This window comes from Melospiza georgiana, chromosome 3, assembly GCF_028018845.1.
Source record: "Melospiza georgiana isolate bMelGeo1 chromosome 3, bMelGeo1.pri, whole genome shotgun sequence".
NCBI lineage: Eukaryota > Metazoa > Chordata > Aves > Passeriformes > Passerellidae > Melospiza > Melospiza georgiana.
The window spans coordinates 59,549,300-59,573,586 of record NC_080432.1 but is presented as its reverse complement, the minus strand read 5'-3'; the positions used below and the strand labels follow the sequence as shown (position 1 = coordinate 59,573,586).

Below are 24,287 nucleotides of genomic sequence, written 5' to 3'. Positions count from 1 at the left end.
CAAAGGTATCTCTGCAACTCCATCCTCTGTTTCAAATGCTTCAATCTGCCAAATTTGGATCAATATTGACTTTTAGTGGCATCTGATGTAGCAACAGGCATAGATGCTGCTAAATTCAACAGCATCAGTTAAATGCAGGTCATTGAATTAATTAAGAGTGCATCTGTTATAACTCATCATTTTGTTCTCCCTAATTTTAATAAGCAATTTTGTCAGCATGCTTACTGGAAGTATTACAACATCTTCTTGCACTGAGAAAACCCACAGGACCTATTCATCTGGTTCAACTGTACGTTGTTTAAACAGAGGGTCAAACTAAAGGCTCGCCACTTTGCCCATAGGACAGGTCAAAGATTTGCCTTAAGATTACAGCACATCTGCAGGAGGGACAATACTTTTCCACAGGTCACTTAAGTCATCCTGAGCAAAAGGAATACCAACAGCAAAGATGCACCAAGGAAGGACAGCCACAGCCGCTTAGAGTGAATAACCTGAGACTCAGGACGAGGAGCCATCCTGGTTCTATTTTCTGTGCATGCCGAGATTTGACGTGTAGCTAACCCAGCCGAGGCTAGGAGCCCAAATAGAGTAAGAAAAGCAAACTGAACTCAGGCAAAGAATGCTTTGTCCTACCTCAGATTTAGCCCTCAGGTGATCAAGCACTGCATGCTTTCAATTTTACCGGCTAGGGATATTTTTCTTGAATGTTCACAGAACAAACGTGTCTGAATATTGAGCATGACACAAAATGTCACGAATGCTTAAAGTTGCGGCTCCTTCAGCTCACGGAGGAAGATGCGAAGGGAAGGAGGGGTGTTTTGTCAGACCCAGGGTGAGAATGTCCCTACATAAACAAAGGGATTGGACGTCGTCTTGGGGAAGGGGGGGGGCGTAGCGGGGGAGCGGGAGGGTGCGAGGGGACCGAGCGGAGCCGGCAGTGCCCGCCAGGTTGGGGAGCCGGCGGGAGGAGCGGGGCGGCCGGCGGCGGAGGGGAGGCGGGCGGGAGGAGCGGGCGGGCAGGCCGGTGTGAGCTGTTTGGCCACCGGAGCCAATCGAAAGCGGGGCCTTGATCCTCTCCCCGGGCAGTGGCTGCGCCGAGCCAGTGCCGCGCTGCCCGCAGCCGTCGGGACCGGCACAGCCGCCTCGCTCTCTGCGCGCACCGCCGGCCCCACCGAGCGCCTATGGGCATCTGCAGCCGGCCGGGGCTTCGCACCACCGCCACCGGCAGCAGCGGCACAGGGCGGCGACCGCCACCGCGCTTCCTCGCCCCTTGGGATCTATAGCCGGCGGACGGAGCGCGCTGCGGACCCTTCCCCGCCTCCGTGCAGGTATGGGGCGGCCGGGGGACCCTGACCCGGCACCGCTCCTCTTGCGGCCGGCTCGCTCCCTTCCTCCTCCTCCTCCTCCTCCTCCTCCCCTGCCCTGCTACCGCCTCTCCGGGGACAGGCGGCGGGCCCCGCGGGCGCCGTGCGGTGACAGCCCGCAGCCCCGTCCCGTCCCACAGCCCCGCACCGCAGCCCCGTCCCGCAGCCCTGTCCCGTCCCATCCCGTCCCGCAGCCCCGCAGTCCCGCTCTGCCGCCCGGCCCGTCCCGGCTCGGCGCGGGGAGCCCGGCGGGGCCGCGCACGGCTCGGGGCAGCGGCGCGTCCGAGCCGCGGGGCGCTGGCACGGGCACGGAGCGAGCCCAGCGAGAGCGGCGCCGGGCTCCGAGCGCCCCGGGAAGGCACCTGGATGGCCAGGTTTGCCAGCGTTTGGGGCGTCGTGCGTCGCGTCCCCACGCTCCCCCGCAAAGGAAAAAGAAAGACAAACCAGAAAAAAAAAAAATAGTTCGTGCTTGAAACCTGTGCCCCTTTGTACCTTTCTTTCTTTGCTTTGGGTTAATGATGGTTTGTGATTATGAAACCCCACGAGGGATCAGCTCCAAGAGCGAATAGCATTACTTTAAGTCATGACTTGGAAATATACGTGTGCGTATACAGATACCCGGGTTTTTTTACCTTGAACTTGAGGATTATACAAACTCATGTCTGTCTCACAAGGAGCTACTGACTGACTTTCTGCTAAAGTTAAGGAAATATTTGTGCTTCCACAGGTCTTGCAGAATTGGAGGCACAGGTCTTATAAAAAAATTGCAGTGGCATTTGGCTGAACAGCTCTTATTTTTAGCATGCTATTGTGAAAGGGGTTATATAACTTTTGGTGGATTTTTGAGGACAAAATTAACAGCTCATAATAAGTTAAACCTCTTTTTTTTTTTTTTTTTTTTTTTTTTTCCTTCTTCTTCTTCTCTCTGAAAAGGAGAAATAAACAATGAAATCCCAATGAGTAGAGTCAGGTGAACTTCAGCTGAATGACAGAGATTCCCTGAGAAAAAGCCCCAGGTTAGGAATCCCACAGTCCTCTCAACAATCATGAAGCAGCAGGTGCAAGACCAAGCAATGTCAGCTCAGAGCTCCAATTAGGAAGTTGCTTATCAGGCTGCTTCAAGGTTATTTCTTGCTCAACCGGGGTGAAATTAGCAATCACTTCAGAATCTTGTGTTCCCACCCGTGCCAATACAATACAGATGCTGTGTTTCCTTAGGGGATTAGATTGTTTCTTGAACTTCAAAAAGTACGGACAGCCTGAAGTATTTGCTTATAATGCTTGATGTATTTTAATGCAGATGCTTCACTTACAAAACTTGGTTCCTGCTTCTCACGCTGGTCTTTCTTCATTACTTGCAAAAGTTTAGGAGTAAGATGCTAAGATTTTGAAAAATCGCTTTAAGAAAGTAACTGTGTGGAACAGCAGTGTGCCTGCCGTGAGAGCCAGGACGTGAGGGTGCTGTGACAGTGTTCACACTGAGCAAATTGACTCTCCCTCACTTTTGTTGCATGGTCCTCATGAACTGCTGTCATCCCATTGAAGTCCTGAGTTCTTGATTTGTGATCACTGTGCAGCTGAAAAGGGAGGACTGGTTTGTAAAATCTCTGTTCTGGGATGAGTGAGAAACCTCAGCAAGTAGGATTTTGCCTCCTCACCTCTCTTGCAGCCCGCTGTTCGGGCAGAGCTCTTGCGTGTAGGGAGGAGGTTCATGTGGTAGCAGGGAGTTTCACTCAGTCTTCCATTGCAGTGTGATAACTAAGTGAAAGATGTGTCAGTGAAAAGCATCAGTAAGACGTCCACAAGAGTGCCACAAAAATAAATGCGGCTAGCCTAAGGTTTTGAGCTGATATGTTTAGCTGAAATATATTTTCTTTTTTTATCTTTTAAATATACTGTGCATGACTTTCAGTGGGGAATATAACAAATGTATGAAAAGTTGAAGAATTTAACTGTGGAGACTTGTGCTTCTTTTCATAGTATCAGGTGAGGGTAAAAATTAATATCTGAAGTACCCACTGAATGGCATCAATAAATTGGAAAATGCTTGGTTTCAGTCACCATTTGTCAATCTCTTTGAAACAGCAAATCTCAGAGATCCAGATCATCTTTTGTAATAAGTAATCCTGTTTGAGTTTTGCTTAATAAATCTGGTAACTGGTTTAATTCTAACACTATTGCTAAAATAACTTAATATATCTCACCCAATCATCAGAAACTGGTAAATTCCAGTTTGGGATCGGTACAGTGATGTTTACCAATTTCTGATCTAGAGTTAGAATTGTTTCAGTGAGCAGTTCCAAGTTACTGAGTAAGAATTGAGCGGTTCAAGCTACTGTGGAGATTTACTGACATCTGAAGAGTATCTTAAAGAGTAGCATAAAAATGTCTTTCCCTTCACACACGGCTGCTCCTGGGTGTAGGTTGTGCAGTTATAATGTTGTGGTTCATGGCAGGAGTGGGCTTTTGATGCCTATCCTTCAGTTGCTCCACTTATTTCCCTCCTTCTCCATGTTGTTCATGGTGGGCCAGTTGGATTCCTTTAAGATGAATCTAAACTAAGAGATGTGCTGGAATTGTTTCTGGAAATACAATCCATATGACCATATCCAGCTTGAAGTAAAAATCTATAAAATACATACAGTGTCTTCTGTGCCTAAATGTTTTGCTGTGCCTGTCAGTTCCTGTTGGGCTGTGCTAGCTTCTACAGTAGACCTGGTCCATTTGCAGCATGCTGTTCCTGAGACACCACGCAGTCTGATGACCATACTAGCCATTTTTCCCAGGGGTGTGGGCTGTAGTCCCTGCTTCTTGTGCCATTGCTCATGTACGTGTTACCAGAAAACACCTGGATGAGCTTGACAGCACAGCCCTGCAACCAACCAGGGCTGTCCTACTGAGATATCTTCAGTTCAAAATAAAGATGGCTAATGTGGTGGTTTTTTGGTTTGTTGTTTTTTTTTTTTTTCCCTAGTCTGGCATGTGATAGGACACTAGTTTTTGAGTGGGAGCTTTGGATAGTGTAGCCTTGTGCTTGTCTGCTGAGCGTGGACACAGCAGCTGCATTTAGGAAAGGACAGCTGATGCTCCTTCATGGTCGTTTGCCTGTCACTGGCCATAGCCCTTCTGCGTATACAGGTCCGTAAGGCTGTTTGTATTCTTTGTTGCATTTGGGAGTGGTGAGAAATGTTGGCTTGAGACTTTAAAGCTGTCATTTAGAAATGCTTCACTGTGCTCCCTTGGTGCAGCATTGTGGCTGACTGCATCTCCCACAGGGCACCAGAAGAATTGCTTGGGAGCAGATCTCACCTGTGGGGGTAGTTCCTGGATTCCAGCACATGATGAGAATCATGCCCTGATCCTGGAGTCTAGTTGCCTCAACCAGGGGGAGAATGTTTAAGGGGAGATGTTCAGAAACATCCACTTAAAACTTCAAGCTTCATTAAAACATGTTAAACCTTTTTTTTTTTCTGCAGTTTTCACTGTAAAGGGAAAAAAGTTTCCATTTTCTGTTTCTTGGTGATTTGGCTGGTTTCTTAGAGTTTCATGTTTTTATTTGGTTTGCTTCTTTGGGGAAAATGATTTTAAATTAAAAAATCATTCTGTTAATTATAAACAGTTATCTCTTTTATGAAAGCATTTCTTACTTTAAAATATATTATTGGAGCAATCAGGGATTAGGTCCTTCTTTCATGTAGAAATGGAAGATCGTTGTCATTGCTGCAAAAAGTGGCTTTCTTACCAGCTCTTCAGATTTACATGCGTTTCCATTGGATTATGATGGAAATGGTTGGATTGCATGTGTAGAGCATGCTTGATACAAATATTCTTCTTGTCCTGGATCACTGGGACTGCTCCAAGACAGCATTTCGATTGCAGAAAATGTTGTGCTATATAGAACAATAAGAAGTGAAAAAGAAGAGAGGATTTCCTACTCCCATGACTGTATTTCTGTTGCTAGAAGCTGTCTACTCCAAGTCTTATTTCAATGCATAGCTTCTCTGTGGGATGATGTATAGATTTTAACGTGAGTTGTGTAGATGATGGTATGTCACTTGAAACCATGGTATTTCTCGTTCTCAATGCATTAAGGTTTTTATTATCAATTTTTAGAAGATTTTTGAAGCCTGTTTCAGAAAGGGAAGAAGACCATAAAAATCTGTTTCGCTCCAGGACATTAAAACAGAAGGCAATCCATCTTTCAATATCTGGTATGATACAATCATGGCAACTTCAGTTGTTAACCTGTCTTCCTCAAAAAGTCATCTTACAGCACCTACTTCTAACGTTGTTGTTTTTTGTTTTGTGCTTAACAATATTTATCTATGACATTCTGAACAATATTTATCGATGACATTCTGAATATTTTGTTCTTTGTTGCTGTTCAGATAATATCTCAAAGATTTATAATGGTGCATTTTAGATTAGTCATAAAAGTTAGGGGGATTTGCTAAGGTCAGTTTTCCATGTAGACCATGCTGCCATATAGAATTGGTTATACTGTAAACGTGAGTTGTATATAGAAATATGCATGTTACTGTCTTTATTACAAGAATTTTGGAGAAAGAAAAAGGGTGAATTTATCTCTCATTCCCAGCAATTTTAAAGTCATTGTTGCTTGGGAAGTGAGTATTTGGAGAAACCATAATTTGCAATGAAACTTGAGGAAATTAAAATTGTGATCTATTCAAGTAGAGAAAGACTCATAAAAAATTTTGTTTCTGTCTATTTTGTGCTAAGGATGTGGGAGAAGTAAAGTACACTGTGAAAGGAAAATATATTATTTACCCTCCAAATTTCATTTTGGAACCAGTTTTTATTGAGTGTGATGGGCAGTGCGCAAATACAGTGTCAGACTGTGGATTTAACACAATAAATCTTGAAAATTTCCTGAATTTTTAACATCTCTTAAAACTTGGAAACAACACTTGTACAGCTCATGCAGAACGCCTTGTTGACCTTGTGTTGTACAAACACTTTCTGGAGCTGGAAAACTCTGTTGAGCTGGTCTAGATGTGAATTATTTGCCCGTCTCCGTTTACATGCAGTGTTGTTGTGGATTCCAGCCATGTCTCATCTATCCTATTACTCTACTTAAGTGCTGTTATGATAATGCTCAAATAGACTGATATTATACAGTAGTGCTAACAAAAAAACAAACAGCATTGTAAAAATTCTCCGTGACCATTTCTGGCATGGAAGGGCAGGTTTTTTTTTCCCTGGTGCAAATCTCAGACCTAATCTCATTTCCAGTGAGGCCAAAACATAGCATGGCTCGGAGTTAAGCGAGATCCTGCCCATAAATCTGGCCAGTCTCCATTGAGATAACATCTGGAAAGTTGTCATTTAAAAATATGTGGGAGAGCTTGGGATAGGGGCGTAAATAGTGGGTCAGAGCTTCTATCCAAAAGGAAAGCATTCAAAAGGAAGCTCTCAGATGTCAGACATCCTTGCTCTAGGCATGTTCTTTGTCATGATCCATCTATCGTTTGTCCGTTCCTGTTCTGTCAACATAATTTGGAGCTCAGTGTCCTTTGTGAGGAACAAGATGAGACTGACAGGCAGAGAAGATGGGAATATGTGAACATGTTGCATGACTTAATGGATGCATCCAGTAAAGTCTGCTAATAAAGAGAGAGATAGCTATCTCTTGTATTTTGATTTAAATTGTTCTCTGGCTGATACCTTTCAGATTACTACACACAATGGATTTATACTTAGCATGTTTGTTGACTTTTGTCTATATTCTTCATTAATGATGTCCATGGAAACTTTGCCTGATTCTTCAGTGAGAACAGCTTTTGCTGGGATAGTCTGAAGAGTGACTACTTACAAACCGAAACAAAGTCTAAGCATCTTGGATTCCGTGTGGGCAGGGGAAGATTGTTCATCTGTCTCTTTAATTCTTCCATTCTTTACTGAAGCTGAGCCTTTGTTAAAGTCATGGCTCACAATGTGTGGCTTCTTAAATGGTAACTGAGGATTCAAATGCCACAGAAACTGATTATGGGGAATATTTATTGTTTTGTTCAAAAATCACAGAAGATATGCGAAAATAGCACCGTTGTGTTTGATTCTTGATAAATGTAGTGACTCTGTCTCTGTAGAAACCCTGAAGCAAACAAGACAAATGCACACAACTGGAAATTGAGCTAATATATGTTACCTGAAACTGTCTTGCTTTCGGGTTCCCAAAGTCCCTTCAGTCACTTACATAAAGTTATTCAACAACTCAGCCTAGATTTTCGGGTTTTTTTGAACTGTAAGACAAATCCCACCTTTGTCTACTGTACATTCCTCTCACATGAAAAGAGGCTTTAAATACAAACAGTACCATAATTGATCCCATTTTGTTTTCTTTATCTAATTTTTTTTTTAAAGTTGTCTGCACTTGGTGTTCTTTCTTCTTGAAGGAGCATTGCAAAAGCTCCTTCACAAAGTAAAGTCTCCTATTTTCTGAATTCTAAATCCAAAATTCCTGTTGCTTTTTTCCTTCAATTCAGGTAGGCTGCTTCCAACTAGAAAAATATTTTTCTGTTGGTGTTTCAATAGCTGACTTTAAAAATATGATACATGCAAACACTATTTTGAGTACCTATCAGAATTTGCCAATCTTCTCCTTATAAAAATAGCCATTTTTTTTTCAGTCCAAAAATATAATATTTTGTGAAACTTGTTTCTTTGGAAACAAGTTTATTGTGTTATTCCAAGTTGAGCCTAATTATTTTCTGGACATCTCTAAGGTTTCTTTAAAAGAAGCATATGATATTACAGGAAAAATGTTCCTCTTGTTTGCCAGAGAGCTGTACTATGTTTACTATAATAAGATTAAAGGAAATTTGAAAGTCAACGCTAGCTCAGTGGGAAACTGATAAACACACGTTGTACTTGCAGGAACACTCTGCCCAGTAGTATTAGGAAATTTATCACTATTTATTTAGCAGCTCAGACTCTCTCTGACAAACAGATTTGGTGTCCATTTAAAAGTACACCAGATGCTAAAAAAAACTTCTACTAACATTATGGATGGGATTTGTGGAATCTGAGCTGTTATCCTGGCATAGACATCTCGTGTGGTTTGGGATTGGGAATCTCATAGCATAGTCTCTCAAAATAAGGAGTCTGTATCTTATGGATCCCGTCGCTTTCCAAAAACTGTGGTTTCATTCCTGGCACTGCTGGTGAGGTTAGCTATTACAGCCACAGTCATAAACAGCAATTTTCAGAATTTGAGCAAGCTAGACAAGGGTGTAGCTCCTTGGAAAAGTTATTCTGGAAGAGGCAAAACCAGCAATATCTCTGGGTCCATATCATGCACTGGCAGTTTTTACTCTTGAGAAGCAATGGCTGTCCAGTCTCATATTTGCTCATTGTGCCTTGGCCAATGTTTCAACTAGAGAGTGAAATCTGGAGAAAGAAAAGGCCACAGGGATGACTTTTCATTCCTAAGTTCAAGTTGAGGTCATTTTTACGTGGTCACAAATGCTGCTTACACATCAGTAAAACAGAATGAAGAAATTTTGCTATGAAATGCATGCAGGAAGTCTTATTAGAAATTCTGTGAGTAGAGGGGAATGCGTAATCACACAGTGATACATAATCTACTGTTGTAAATGTCTTCACCACCTCCAAAATAGCAGATCTCTTGCTAAAGTGAGCAGATACTCACTGTGTGCTTCTGAGCGCCACAAAAGGCCAGTGGATTATTCCCACCAGGTGTTGGTAATTAGTTGGAACTGCAGGATGAAGTCACGATTGGTTATAGAAGCTACTGTGGTTATCTGTTCATGTTGTGTATGGTAATACATTTATTTGATAAATAGGTGATTAGGGAAATTAGTTAATTTCCACACTTCTCTCAACCACGAAATTTCTTAGAAACAAGCCTAAAAAGCAAAGATCACTCTTTGTGTGAAATTTATGGATTTGTATGCTACCCATGAAGTTACCCCAAAATATTAATTCCTTTTGCTGGGGATGTAAGATGTAAATGTGAGCTCCTAACCTGCTTCAGATGTAATTAAAGTCTGATGTAATTTGTTCAAGCTGTGGAGGAGTAATTTCATTCTCTTGTGTTCCTCTCCCTACCCCCCCACTCCTAAATGTTCTTTAAAGGTCTGTGGAATCAGTGGAGATGACCTGAGTTATCATTTCATTAAGGACCATGCCTGTCCATTATAGCCATGTACAGTCCAGCACGTTGTGGAGTCTTTGAGACTTCCAGGAACCATGAGAAGTTTTATTCTGCCTTTAGGTGATCCATTCAGGTAGTAGAACTGCAAATGCATGGGTACACAGCCCATACCAAAGGTTTCCTGTCTTGAAGGAGACTGTTGTGTGTGCAATTCTGCTGGCCACTATTCCAGGAGTGAGTTCTTCTGCAGGTCTGTCCTTGGCAAGTTCACCTGCAGATTGAAGAAATCTATGGCTTTGTCATTAGGTAAACCAGAGTGTTGCCTGTTTTGGTGTTTCTGCTTGGCTTTGTCCCCATAGATAGGCAGACTGCAGTCAGAGTGCTTGCAGGCTGCCCTGTTTTATACAAATGGTATAAAATTGATGAACGGCACACTGCCAGTTCATCTCCCCACTCGGACGCCAGCTTCGTTTACTCTTATAAATAACTGGATAGCAGTCAAACATGATTGACTTAAGCTGTTACTTTATCTGAATGTGTAAGATGCAGAGAGTTGGAGATGCTAATGCCATGCTTGTTGTTTGGGTTTTCTTCTTCCACACTGAAATTTAGATGTGTTTTTTAAGACCGTTGAAAGTTATTGGTCATTCATTGGGTTTAGGGTTATTGTCACTGTTTATAAAACTACCCTAAATTAGTTGTTTTTCTTGTTAAATTAGAATCTGCATGGTTGGGTTTGTATTCGTTAAAGGGAGGCTTGTTTTCTGTTGTAAAAGTGAACTGCAATTTAAGATTTTTTGGTTATGAAGTGCTCCAAATTAGATTTTTCAGAATCAGAAAAGGCCTTGATGCTGTGAAAGTGCTGCTTGGCAATAACTAAAACTTCCTGTGTTATCAATACTGTCATATCCAAAATAGCTGTATACCAGCTACTGTCAGGAAAATTAACTCTATTAACTCTCCCTGACGAAAGCATCACAAAGTATTAATGGTCCAGAGAGTGTCCATGATTTGTTCTTCTGCCTACAGCTGTGCCCATGTGACATCACTTTAGCTAGGCATAGGTCTAAACGTTTAAACTGAAAGGGTTATCCTGCCCTTGTCTCTGCTTCTGGCTGTTAGGCTGTGTCTTAATTCTGTTCTATCCTTTCTTCGTGCCCTCTGGCATGTCTGAAATGATTTGCAATCAATACATATGGGAAACTGGCTCAGAAACTGTGCTGTAAATGTTGACATAAGTGTTCAAAGCACTGTATATCCCCTAACTAATGAGGCTGGTAGGTGCAGACTCCTTGCATGATGTCTTGAAAACCCTGTTAGTACCAAGTGGCCCTAGTGGTCTAGATAGATGAGCTTAGTTGCTAAGTGTGGAAAATCTTTAGATAAGATTGTTATTTAAGACAGCCTGGAGACCATAATTCCCAAATCTTCTGAAATGACGTGGCCTAATGGGAGTGGTGAGACCCAGGAACAGCTTGCTGAGGGAAGATGTGTGTGTCTGCAAATGTTCAAGACCAGGCTGGATGGGGTTTTGAGCAACTTGGTCTAGGGGAATATGTCATTGCCCATGGCAGGGGGATTGGACTAGCAGGTCTTTAAATTTTCCTTTTAACCCAAACCATTATATGATTGTATAATGCTGTCATTGTTTGAACAGAACCTTATGATTCACTTTATGAACTGTAAAAACTCTTATAGTCATTGAGCACTTTAAAAAAATTGTGAAAGTCTAACATGTTTCTCTTATTAACTGCTATTGTGGTGTGATACATGTGCGTGCGAGCAAATATGAGTAGTGTCTAAAAGAGGTAGCTCTGACTTTATGTGTAGGTACAAAAAAATTAAATGTTTTGTTTTTCTACAAAGCCTATAAGGATATGAATTCTAATGCAGATTCGCACACACTGGATTAAATTCCTTGCACGGAGAAGGAGAACAATGTGTTACTTCAAGATAATGTGAATATTCTTTTATACTTAAAAAACCTAACACTTTTACCCATGCCTTCTATACAGTGAGAATTTCACCCCAGCGTGTATTGCTATGCTACCTTCATTATTTAGTGTTTATAACCTGGGACATCCAAAGTTTTTTATGTATGTTTTGCACAAGGCCATCCATAGATGTTAAAAAAATTTAACTGTAGTGAAAGAAAGAGACGATTGCTAATTGTCCTTGCACTTTTCACTTTTGAAGCAGCATATCTAAACTCAAGTACTATAAAGTAGGGAAGAGAGGATTTGCTTCTGATGAGTTTAATTATTCCATACATACATTGTTTATGGACATTTCAGTTATACCTTTTAGTTTGTGTGATTTTCCTGGTAGTTGTGAGTCAACATAATATTTAAATGGAAACTTTCAAAACAGCTTTGTTCCTACCTAGGTTTTATGATAAAACTTGTATCTTGTAATTCTGAAATTATTCAATCAGCTTTTCCTGACTTGCATATGTTGTAAAGGTCAGAATTGATTTCAAATTTGAGTTAAACTAGCTCAGGTGCTTTGAGACATGGAGTTAACCTACTAAAGATTATGTCCAGTAAAGGGTTGACATTAACACTTCTGAACTTTGTTCTTTAAGAGTCACCTTATTTATAGCAAGATAAATGCACTTTCAGCTCTTGCACAGAGTGGCAAAAGCATTCTTTGGGTAGCCTAAGTAATCTAAAATATATCTTATCTGGGAAACCTCAAAGAATCTATTTATTCAAGAAGCTAGGAAAATTTAAGGGATGTATACTTACAGCCTGGATTTCAGAATATACAACTGCTGCTTGCACATTTTAAGAGGACTGTTAATTTCTTTTAATTAAATAGAATTTTTTAAACATCATAAGCTATGTTTTCACAGAGTTTATAGGAAAGATATCTTGCCATGCTAGAAATTTATATAAGAACTTGAAAAGTACATTCAAGAAGAAAATCCAAACAGATTAATGCTTTTATGTTAGTGAAAAAAAAAAAGAAAAATGCAAATAGTGACAGAAATGAAAAGTGAGTTGAACTTTTCAGTGGTCTGAAGTTAACTTCCAGACTGTTTATGGCTTCACAGTGTGTGTGGGTTCAACAAGTGTTTTGGGCTTTTTAAAGCAGCTTTAGGGGGGTTTTTTGTTCATCGCAAGCTATTCTGCTCACACATTCACTGTTTTTTAAAGTATTTTTACATGGCAATTTAACATGATTCCTAAGAAATACTTGCAAGATGCATCTTTAAGTAAGATATCTGGCTGTAAGCTGTCTCTTAGGGTACAATCTTTTTCTAGGAGTGTATACATACAGCTTGCTGTTTTTAAGGCTTTTCATGAGAAGTCAAGTGGAATTTATTACTTCGTAGACTTCCTTGGTTAGCATATATGAGGGAACTCATGTCTAACCACTGGTAGATTTTTATGTTGAGTAACCTTTACAAGTATTCATTGCATGTTAACTCTTGACAGATAAAATTACTTATTCACTATTGACTTATCTTTGAAGGATGATTTACTTTGTCACTACTGAGTAATCTCCATGCTATTGAGACAGCAGTCTCTCTCCAGATCATCTTGTGGCTATTGCCCTGATGCAGAGTTGCTAGAGGTCTGCGGGAGGAATGTGCAGGAGAAAAGGGAGAAAGACAAATGCTGAATCTGTGCTGAGGACAGCAATCACTGGTGTCTGCAAGAAGAAGAGTTTCACATTGTAGATCTTGCTTGCTCCTGTTCGCAGGGCAGCTCTGCAGGGCATGGTAGGGGAGTGGGGAGATGAAGGCTAAGTATTTAGCCATTTTCTCTCTTTCTGTTCATGGGATTGTGTTATTTTGCTACACTAATAAAATCAAGAATTCAGAATTGCTGTGACATTGCTCCTCTGTCTCGGTCACCTTCTCATATCAGCTTACCCTTCAGTTAAAATGTCCCTGTTCACCCAACCTTACATATGCATATGACTTACAATAAATCCTCAATTCCTGCATAAGTTAATGAAAGGAACATTTTTCTTTCATTCTGGAGATTTCAACACAATCTCTGAGTAATTTAAAAAGAACTTAAGAATAATCTACATGTATCTAACCCCAGTGACACTGCTTACTTATGTGGTGGGTAAAAGTAGCCTTTGCCTTCTTCTCACCTATTTTCACTCTACAGAAGACTGGCCTCTTAAGAAAATCAGAAGAGTTCTACAAATAACAATGCTTAGAGTGCTAGTTTGTGAACAGGAAGCCCCAAATGTTTTGTTGGGTAACTTACTTACCTTAAACCTTTTTATTAACAGTGATGAAGTTTTCTTCTGCCTAAAATTCAAAAGGCTGAGAATTTTACATGCTCCTTGGTCAGTATGTGGAGCTGTGAAGATATATTAGCCAGAGAGTCTTAATTCATTGAATTTTGTAGAGAAGCAGGAGACTAATAGCTAAGGTAAACTGCGTTGTGGTGACCTGCCTAGGTGGCTTCCAAACAAAATGAACTGTAGACTGAACTGCACAGTATTATGGAAGTGCAAGGCATAGTTTTCCAAAGCACCTGTTTTTGAATGGGAAACTGAGCAACCAAAATAATTCAGTAGAGGCGTCCTTCTCAAGACTCCTAAGGACTATTGAAGAACACAAAAATTAGATGGCCAGTATCAGGAATTCCAGAAGTAGGGCAGACACCTGTAGCCTTTGTGCTGCCAATAGGGAGTTTGGGGGATTAGCTCTAAAGTGTACATGTTAATGTGTCAAAGTGGGAAATTATTAAACTTCAAATAATGCTGAAGAAAGTAGTGTTTACAGAGCCCTACATTTCAAAAGTGGAGGCTTCTGCAGAAGAGTTTGGAAGAAAAAAAGAAGGAAGAATGATTGAGAAATGCTGCAAGGTTCTGCTTAATGCTCCCATTTTTGGATGTATCTGCTGAGATTTTCAATCTGCCTGGAAACAGGTGCAACTGCAGGCTGGGATCACTATGAGGGTTGAATGCATTGGTTAAAGTACACTCTGGAACTAAAGGTGACAAGATCCTTGGAGCTATAAGAAGATGAAATTAGATCCAAAGTACAGCTAGACACATATTACCCCCTCCCCTCTACTGTTTAGCCCTCACATAAGGAATGGCCCCTGCTGCCAGTAGCCAGAATGTCACAGTTCAGAGCTGGTGAGCCTTTCAGGGGCTGTGGGATTTCCCAGATGCTGTTAAGGATCACTGAACATGACTTTACTTCAAGATGAGGAAGTCCCATACAAGAACCAATTTTTCAGGTCCAAAGTTCAGTTGGGAGCTGTGCACACACAGGAATACAGATACTGAATTCTTCACTGATACTGTATTAGCCTTGCACGAGAAGAGATTAGGATCAGCCTTTCTTTGCTGAAATGATTTGCCTGGTACCGCCAACTGGCAGTAAGTAGGTCCTTCCAGCCAGGAAACTACCAAACAAGACATTTGTGTTATGAAGCCAACAAGTAATGCAAAAACATTGTGGGAAAATTACCATTAGCCTCAGAAAAACAGTTATGTGTCACCATTGCTGAAACTGAACCTCGTGACTTCAGATGATCTGATATCTCTGGTTTGTTCAGCTGGTCTGGTATCTCTAAAGTGAACCTTAACTAAGTGTTAATTTGGTTCAAACCAGGAGTGTAAATCAATGGAGTATGGGGTGACTCCTATTATATTTATATATTTATTGCTTTAGAAATGCATGGCACTTGTACCACAAAATACTCCTCATTTCTTTACATTTTCTCCCAGAAAAATTTGTATTACAGCTTTTTCTCCTCCTTCACTTACTTCAGTGTTTTACCCACAGTGGTCTTCTATGAAGTTCTTACTAGATCCCTATACCTAAGGTGATGGAAAGATAAAATGTTAGTAGATAGTTATCTTTGGTATTGGTACTAAATTATTGTGGGCTCAAATGTCTTTGAAAGGCATTTAATGGGAGTCTGAACCATTCTCACATGTCCCAAGTGAGCCTGCCAGGCAGCTTCACTAACTTGCATAAGAAAGAAAAATCAGAAAGCAGAAAGTTTGGGTTGCCTCTGGCTGGCAGGATTTCATTGGACTGGATGTCTTTAGAAAAGAGGGAACTTGTTGAGGCACTTTTGGGGGATCCCTTTATAGCCATGTTTTATGGGACCTCTTGAAATACTGGTCATTTTGTAAAGCCAAGGGCTTCTCTAACCTAGATTAGGATTTGCTAGGCTAGATTTATTTGCCATTTCACACTAGGCAGAAAACATTCATCTTCAGACTTTTCTCTTCCCTTGTCCATTTTTTAGCTCTTCGCAGCTAGACGAAAAATAATTAAAAATATAAGATGATTTTAAATATAAAAAATAACTAAAGGAGCAGCATGGTATTAAGTGCAAATGAAAAATAATTTGTAGTAAAATTTCAAGATATTCTAAGAACATAAATGTTGTTAATATGTTGTTTTAAATTACTTCCTGGAAAACGTTTTTTGTGTCATATTTATTCTTTTTTCCCCCTATCTTTCAGCTGTCATAACTAATCTGTAAGCATTTGCTGGCTACTTAAAACTGATCAAGTATTTTAATGCAGTACATTTTTGTGCTGCCTGAAATGTGTCAAATATCAGCAAGTCTACCTGAAGACAGATCATAGCCTGATCTAAATGACTATATATTTTAAACCTCAAGGATTTTGTACCGGTATTTCCACAGAGTAAAATTATTGTGTCTCTATTGTGTCTCTGTTGAACTAAAATATTTTTTTCCGTTCACTTCAATGAAGTCAGTATTTGTCAAATAAAGTCTCTGAAATATTTTTAAATGCATATTTGCAGAGAATCCACCCATCTGCCGTGTTTTATTTTCCTGAGCTTACTGAACACAGTGGGCAGGTGTGGAACTTTTTGTTGTTAGAAGCACTGCCAGTATTGCCTAGTGCATGAAGCCTTGCAGGGCGTTCTCATCCTCTGCTGCACTGATCTGTTTAAGGATTCTGTCTTGTAATAAACTTCCCTTTGTTTCAATCTTGCTGTAATTCCTTGGCAAAGAGTGATGGATTTATTTTTTATTAGACCATGAACATATGTATATCCACTTGACTCTAGCTTTGCATTGGTTTATAAGAGAGTATACATGTAGCATTGGTTTAAAAAACATTGCATAGCAACTGGCTTCTCTCAGAAATAGCAGTATATTTGTTACTAAATAACAGTACATAATAAGAATGCAGTAGTAAAGAAATAACTAATATGGGTTGTAGGTTGCTTTTAGTGAATGACTCTTTCCTGGCTTTTATGAAACCACACACTGCCATGTCATCTCACCTGTTTATAGTAATCAGAAATATTAGATTATATGTAGGTAAGGAAGCAGTTCCTTATAGGGAAAATGCCAAGGAGAAGCCCTTACTCTCTGTATTAATTTTAGGAAACTATCAACAATAAGTAAATCTTATTTCAAAACTTATATCAGTGTTGGAAGGATAAAGAAGGCAGATGGGAAACTTGAATTCTGTTCCAGTGTGTGTTCAGTTTCTGTTTGAGGGCAATTTCATTATCTTATTTGTCGTGCTCTGTGGGAAAGGGAGTGTTGGACAGTGGGTACAGCTTCACAGAGCTCTGCTGTGCTTGTAGGACAAATACCATAGCTTTATGATAACAGCTGTTGACAAACTATTCCACACCTGTTAATTACAGGTATTACAAATAGAGAGGAATTTGGGTGTTTGCTGTCATGAGGACATTACAGATGTTTTCTTCTGTGCAAACCTCTGCAGTTGGCCTCAGATCTTTGAGGACATGGTTGTTTGTCAGCCTGTTCTGTCATCCTGAGACCTCTGGGTAAGAAGCCACTCAGCTGTCCCATTCAGTTTTTGGTTGTGGAATTTGGCAGCTCCATCAGCAGTGTCGCATCAGCAGTGCCATTGCCAGCCTTCTAGTTCAGTGCATCTGTCACTGCATCTGAAGGGACCGTGGGGAAAAACTCTGCATGGAACAATATTTCCATCTTCTCATCTAACCATCCTGGCTAATTAAACAGTTTGGACTCCTCTGTCTTGAAATTGGTCTTCAGATATGGTTTGAAACTATGCCCAAATTAGCCTTATATGGAAAAATGTGTCTATGTGTTATATCATATTTAAATATGTTTTAGGAAACCTGATTTATTTTCTAATGATTCATAACTTACATTCATTTTCTTGAGAAATAAACAAGGCAATGTTTCCTCTGAATAACTGAAATTTTGGAAAAGCCAAGGCATTCTTCAAAATCCCAAATCTTGACCTCCTTTGCCAACAGAGGAGCATTGCACAAAAGTTACGTATTCTGCCTGCAGCAAAAGAAGTCAAACTGAGTCTTTAATTCTGAAACCATCTGATCGTATCTGCATTGTAAGCCTGGTAGGTTCACATTTAGCAGATTGCAGTGTGTTAAACGTCAGGCTGGCTTTGAGTAGTGGTTTGGTGACTCTGTAGCAAAAAGAATGGTGCTTTATTTCTGTGATAGTTAGCACAAAACCAAAAAGCCTAGGAGGATGAGAAGAGAGATGACAAAACTAGGCAAAAAAACACTCCTACAAGCTATTAAAAATGGTCCTTTGGCAGATAATAATTATTCTATGTTATATATGTATATATATCTATTTACTTAAAACTGAATTAAAAGAATTTTGTGAAGTTGTCTGGCTCTTCTCCTGCTTATTAGGATCCATTTAATCTAATGTAATCTATGGCAAATGTGATTTTGTTTTTTTCCTTTTGCATCACATTTTCCTTAATAATCCTGATGATGAATCTACAAATTTAGGCAAATCAATTCCAATGCCTCACTCTCTGTATCATGGTGCTTGCTAATAGGAATATTGCCTGAAATCTTATCTGCTAACATTACTACATTCAAATCTATGAAGACTAAAACCATAATTTCATTCTTTGCTATTGCCCAGTATGCATTTAAAAGCTATTAACATCACTCCTCTGGACTTTGCTTCTTTGCATTAAAGAGCACTGATTCCTGCAATCTTGCCACATTGAGTTGGTTTCTGTGTGAATAAATGCTCTTGTCTTTCTTCCTTGCCTCCCCTTGGGAAGACTGCATGGCTTTCCTGAGGCATGGTGCCCAGAACTAGTTCATAATTTACTACTTTCCATTCTGTGTTTGTGCACCCATGTTTTCGGCGCCAAAAACAGACTCTTGATTTGTCCTTAACATCTTCAGTGTACCATCAGCGAAGGGTGGTGGCCACACATCTGAGTTTAGCATATAAATTGGATTAGCTTCTGTTTTTGGATTTTTGTTTTAAATTCCAGGTGCAGAGGAGTTTCTTGTCTAGTGTGGAATGTGTTGGGACAATGTATTACCGTGATGACCATTGTGAGAGGCACCAGTGCACACTGAAACAATAGAAAACTGAGGGACTGTATGGAAGCTGATTGAACAAAAAGCTGTCAGTGAAGTACAGAGCCTTTTAGAAGAATAAATATTGCTTCACAATTGATTAAAAATAAGAGCTATACATTTAAGATGGCAGTCACCTTTCCCTGTTTAAATGCCAACTGGTCCAAACTTCAAACTTATTCAACTGCTGTACAATTTCCATCTCTTAGTTCTAATTACAAGTGGGTAGAGGGTGTGTTCCCTGCTGCTTATGAATTGCTGGTGTGCAGGATACATTACCTCACTTTTCTTCTAAGGTCTGGTAACTTTAACAGGCTTTTAGGCCTGAATGCAGGAAGCTAGTTAAGTGTTTGCTTAACTTCTACAGTGTTAGTTTAAAGCTGCCCTGTCTTAATCAGAGTCCTAATTACTAAAACGCTCCCATACCTGCATGAGAGTTAGTCCTATCTGTTGACTATTAATTATATTACATTTATTCTTGCATAAAAGCGGCTGTAGTTAAATGGAAAGCCTTAGCCCACGTGGTTCTCAGAATCACCCAGGCTTTTGGAGAATGAAGGTGCCTTTGTACAGTATCAAGGGAGAAACTTAATAAACAAGTTCTGTGCATAAGGCATGTTCCCTTTGGCTGGTGATTGTGGTGTCTGTATGGTGGCAGACGTACAAGCTGGTGCTCTTTGGCACTGAAGCCATCACCTGAGAAACAGTCTGGGACCAAAGGAACAGACTGCTTCAGCCTTCTGCTGAATGAATGCTCCTGAATGTTTGCCTTGTGTTTTTCTTCTTCAGGTGTTAGCACCATCACTCCATCTCTTGCCATGTCTGTCAAAGCACAACTTATGCTTTTGCCTAAGGAGGGTAAAAATCCATACGAGTTCAACAGCAGAACAAGTGACCAGCTCTTTTTACAGCTCTAGGGCTCTGTTCTGAAAGGAAGGTTGGACAAATATTTGCATTCGAAATGTGTTAGAACTTCTGACAGATTCAAAAAAACAAAGTTTGGTTCTGTCTCATGAGTATGCTGGCAAATCCGTTACTTGGAAAGAGAATGGAAAAGTGCTTCCTCCAGCTTTTTTTGCCAAATCACTCTGCTTGTTTGTTTGTCCTTAATTTGGTTTTATTTAATTTTGCATTGCACTAATTGCATGGGCATATGTAGCATCTTCACATGAAAAAAAGAACGATCCTGTCACCATCTTCCAAGTTAGATTCTGGATCAGGCATGGAGAATCCAGCAAAGGTAGATGTTAGGGCAGGTAGGATGATATTGATAATGGAGAAAGAGTGAAGCAGAAGGCGTCAGTGTTTCATATATCATATAGATAATTTTTTTGCAGTGTAACCAGTGGTTTTGTTTAATCACTTAAAACCCTGATGTTTTGGCAGTAGAAACCTTTGCACTTAAAAGGCAAGACACTCCAAAGTCAGACAGAAGGATGGAGAAATTAGAGTAAATTTTCATGTTTCTTTTTCCATGTTTAATATTTAGTTTTGCACTACAGTTGCAGAGCATATTTTCAAGATAAGATACAGGATCCTCTTCTAAAGTACCCCATAGCCATTGAGGACTTGAGATAAACTGCACATACCATTTTTGGAAATCTAGTTGTAAGTTAGAGCTGTACTGTTTAAGACACTTGCTATAATCAAGTTCTCCTGTCTTTATAGCAGGAGGTTTTTATGGCAAGCTAGCTGCCCTAACACATGTGCCTGTTCAAATTTGCCACATATCTCACCTGGCCCCCATTGGCCGCTGTGGAGGAGTGTGCATCTCTCACAGGGTCTGTCTCTGATGTTTCAAGCTAAACAAACATATTTATGATTAGCATTCTCAGGTATCTGAAATGGTACTACTCATCACATTCTATACTATTATTATTATTATTATTATTATTAATCCTTCTCACTGCAGTGGTACAGACTGTACTACTGCCATCAAGCCGTTTAGATATAAGGACCATGCATCTCTCATGGGAAGCCAGAGCATGCAGTTTCATCTGTCAGCGCCGCCTTTATCAGCCACACCCTCCCGGTTACATTAGCCTCCCCCGCCCTGGAACAGGTAAGTTGGGTGACAGCGTTCCCAGGCCCCAGTCTGGAAGGAGTATCAGGGTGTGGTGTGGCCGCTGGTTGGAGGCAGCGTGCTTGTAGGCTGGAGCTGGGAAGGCAGAGCAGCCCAGCACTGGCATGGGGGCCCGGCAGCACCACTGATGCTGCAGGCAGAACAGAAAAAGCCAAACCTTTCTGGCTGGAGCAGCAAACTTGTCTTGCTGCCTGTGTGGCTGCACACATGCATGTGTCCTGGGTGGGGGGGAATGTGAGATCAGGAGCGGAGTGACAGTGGCTCACAGTCCAGAGGACTTAAACTGCATCCTGGAGTGGGTGACAGCCTAAGATGATTTAAGCTTTATCTCAGAGGGGCACGGTTGGCATTCAGAAATATATCCCGCTGACATTAATTGCTGTTTTGGTTATTTCCCCCGGTCAAATACAGGGTTTTCTATGGGTCATTACTCTTCCTGAAAGTGGAGTTGTGCTGTCCTAAAATGACTATATATAGTGGGAATATATATTTGAACCTATATGCTGCAGTATTCTAATCAGAATCTAAAACTGAGGGAAGAAGGCATAGGTTTTAGTGTTTTGGCCTGTGATTAGTTTCATTTGGACTCAAAAATCTAGAACAATTGACCTTCTTAATCTGTCAGGGAGGATGTTATAATACAGGGATCTTAAATCCCTGTATAAAGACCTCACCCTCCATACCTCAAAACCTAATGACATCAAAACAATGTTGAATATGGTATTGTAATTCCCTTCAGGTCCAGCAATTTTGTGTTTATTGCCTACCTCATAATCCAGCTTTAACTGTAAAATATGCTAAATGCCTATTTGTACTTTGCATTTTCTCACTAACCTTTTCTGCAGCTTTTAGAGGGTTTTTTTTTTGTTTGGTTTTGTTTTGGTTTTATTTTTGGTTTTGTTTGTTTGTTTGTTTTGGTTTTTTGTTTTGTTTTTTTTATTTTTTTGGGGTTTTTTTAACAATGGGAGGGGAAGGCAGGTCAAATTATCTCCGTTTCATGTGTGTACTGAAACCATGAGCTTACATTCATAAACAGGGAAGATGTTGCTGGAAGTCTTGTTACAAGAAAGATAAGTAGCGTCCCCCACTGGCTACATTTTTGGATGACTGGTAGCAAGCAGTTTGTGCTGTTCATCTTCCACTCAATGGTGGCTGTATGTGAAACACACATGACAAAGCAGGGCTCTTGGGGAACTGCTGAGAGGCCCCCAAATTTCATCTAGCATTTGGGTGAATGGCAGCAGACAGCATCATCACCTACCCAGCTGTACATCTGGGCATCCTACAGAAACACATGTGGACACATAAGCAATGTCACAGTCCAGAATAAAACTGGAGGCTTTTTAGGTGTGGGAACAGATGTTTTCTGGATTGCTGACATTGATTCAAGTGATATCTATGTCCCTGTCACCTATTTCTAATGTGTCTCTAAATCTCTTGTTTCTCTTAGATGCTTTGCCATGGATTTGGCAAGCAGCTTTAAACACATAATATTTTGGTTCTTGTGAGGGGGTGGAAAATAGAGATAGAGAAGACCTCGTTAAAACTGTAGTATTGAGGGGAGATCTTTATGTCTTCTGTACAGTTATGCTCTAAATCCACTAGTAGCTTGCATTCTAAAGTGTTTCTGTTATTTCAAAATCACCTGTCTCACTTTCTTTTTTAAGTCAGAAGTGCCATTGCACATTCTGCTTAAACCATACAGTTTAATGATTTAATTCTCACTCCTGTTTCTCTTTTTTTTTAAATTTTCTTACGTAAGCTTTCCTCCTCTTCAAGTTTATAACAAAGATGTAGATATTGAAATGTGCACTTGCTTTGATGTAGCTTTTTGTGTCGTTCATGTTGTAAAACAAAGTGTTTTATTTTGAAAATCAAAAGGAAAAAAGCCCCACAAATGTCCCTGTGTTTTTAATAAGCAGAGTTTTGCCAAGTAGCAATTAGTACTCTTCAGTTTTTGTGCTAATTAAGAGCTTCTTAGGATCCTCTAAGAAGAGCTTTTGCCGAGCTAGCAGATTTCCAGACAGGTGAGCTGCTTTTGGCTTTACCTTTGCTAGGTGCATTTTTTGTAATGTTTTTCGTAGTTATTATTCTGCTGCTCTGACATTCACCATGCTCTCATGCTGCCCAAATCACTGATGTGATATGTATGGAGCTTCTCTATATCTGTGCTGGAAAAAAATTACAGAAGCTGAAATAATCACTCAAAGCAAAAGCTGTTGTTCTGAGGCTAAGTAAGGGAAGAGAGTCTTGTTTTCCTAAGCCAAATTCTTTACTGAGCCTCCTTTCAAAATACAAGTGTAGGAAGTCCCATGGGGCTGTGGTTATCACTGACCCATTGAGGTCCATCATACTGCAGGAATTGTGGTAAGTTCAGTTGAAACTGTTTTTGTCTTTTCACACAGTGGGAATGAAGGTTTTTAGAAGTGTTGATCAAAACTTTTTCTCAAAGATACTTTTTCACTGAAAGAGATACAGACATTTTTAGACTGAAAGCACCTGAAGGCTGTAGTTTGAATTGACATGCATTTTTAGGGTTTTCCCATTACTGAGACAAAAATGTGCTTCATGTTAATTCTGTGAAATGTCTTGGCTTTTGAGGATTTAGTAACTTTACATTGATAGTATCTTAAAACCAATTTTTGCTCCCTTCAACTCCTTTTTGAAAAAAAAAGGGACAATTCAGAATCTTATTATTTAGCTAATCTTAAGTGGAGACATAGGTCAATGTTAGTATTTGCTCCAATATCAGGATAAGGCTTTCAATATGTCATAGTGTCAGAAGATATTTTCCCTCGTTCCTTATTTTAGATACCTATCCTCTTAATCCCATATGACGCATAACTTCTTTAAAAATTCTACTGTTTAGCCAAGACATAGGAAAAAATATTAGAAAAGTCTAGTTCATAGGTGTACATAATGATTTTTGTATTTTTGGTCTAAATCACTCATAAATCATCTATGTGAGGTGTGTGTGAGATCACTCATTAGGAACCAGAGTAAATCTATGGATCAGAGCATTTTCTTTGGGACAACCTTATTTAGCTATAATCAGACACAGTGAGACTTAGCTGGTGGCACAGATGGCATCTGGTTGCTGAGCCATTACAAGCACTTTTATCTGATTGAACAAAACCTTCGTCTGATCAAACTCCCTTGCTGCTTCAGTGTGAAATATGTGATTGCTTGAACCAGCACTCAGTGGTTAGGATTAGTAGAATGGTGTGACCTGTAATGCCTGTGTTCTCTGACTACTTCGTAAGAACAGAAAAGAAACTAAAGCAAACCATGAATGGGTAACCTTCCTGATCGCTCATTCCCTCTCTTCCCAATCGGCTTTGCATTTACTGGTCATACATGGACTTGTTAGCTAGGATC

The 24,287-nt window shown here is 40.2% G+C and overlaps 1 protein-coding gene across 1 annotated transcript in view; it reads left to right on the top strand.

Annotated features, from left to right (window-relative positions):
• The first annotated feature begins 1,112 nt into the window (after positions 1 to 1,112).
• Positions 1,113 to 24,287, top strand: part of GREM2 (gremlin 2, DAN family BMP antagonist) — a 40,939-nt gene continuing 17,764 nt past the window's right edge. Inside the window, exon 1 of the mRNA XM_058020517.1 lies at positions 1,113 to 1,328. The gene's annotated coding sequence lies outside the window, so the exon portion shown is untranslated. The remainder of the gene's footprint in view (positions 1,329 to 24,287) is intronic.